The sequence below is a fragment of the Triticum aestivum genome, chromosome 6B, assembly GCF_018294505.1.
Source record: "Triticum aestivum cultivar Chinese Spring chromosome 6B, IWGSC CS RefSeq v2.1, whole genome shotgun sequence".
Taxonomy (NCBI): domain Eukaryota; kingdom Viridiplantae; phylum Streptophyta; class Magnoliopsida; order Poales; family Poaceae; genus Triticum; species Triticum aestivum.
This window is the reverse complement of record NC_057810.1, coordinates 72,771,911-72,772,622: the sequence shown is the minus strand read 5'-3', so window position 1 is coordinate 72,772,622 and position 712 is coordinate 72,771,911. Positions and strand designations below refer to the sequence as shown.

Below are 712 nucleotides of genomic sequence, written 5' to 3'. Positions count from 1 at the left end.
GGATTCATCGTAGCGCTTCCAGCACTTCCAGGCTGGATGGCCCATCTTGACATAGATCTGGCACTGGACCCTAGGGGCAGAGGCATGATTGTTGTTGTAGTTGCCTCCGCCGCCGTTGTTACCGCTGTGTCCGCCGCCGCGCCCTCCAGGTTTGGAGTAGCCGCCACCGTGCCTGCCGCGGTCACCACCATTGCCGCCTTGTTTGCGGACGCGATCACCACAGCCACCGCCATTTCTACGGCCTTGGGTAGCAGCGTTGGCATAGGACTGTGAACCTCCGCCTCGAAGATTTAGCCTCGTCTTGAAGCTCAGCAGCTGTGAGAACAGCTCGGCCACGGTCACCGGCTCCACCCGGGAACACATGGCGGACACCACCGGGTCGAAATCTTCATCTAGCCTAGCCAGGATGTGAGGGACGATGTCATCGTCGTCCACCCTCTTCCCTGTAGTGATCAGTTCGTCGCAGAGGGACTTGATCTTCCCAACATAGTCGGTGATGGAGGAGTTGCCCTTCTGCAAGTTTGCGAGGGCGATCCGAACATTGGTGGTCTGGGAACGGGTGTGGGATGCAAGCATCCCTTCCACCGTGTTCCAGAGCTCAGCAGAGGTGTGGCATGAGGCGACCTGGATAGCTATCTCACGAGGAAGAGTCGTCAGGAGATAGGAGAAGACTTGTTGATCTTGTGCATACCAGATTTGGAATTCAGGGTTC

The 712-nt window shown here is 57.6% G+C and overlaps 1 pseudogene; it reads right to left on the bottom strand.

The window, feature by feature from the left end:
- Window positions 1-299: 299 nt before the first annotated feature.
- LOC123140384 (uncharacterized) lies at window positions 300-438 on the bottom strand (annotated as a pseudogene).
- Window positions 439-712: the final 274 nt, after the last annotated feature.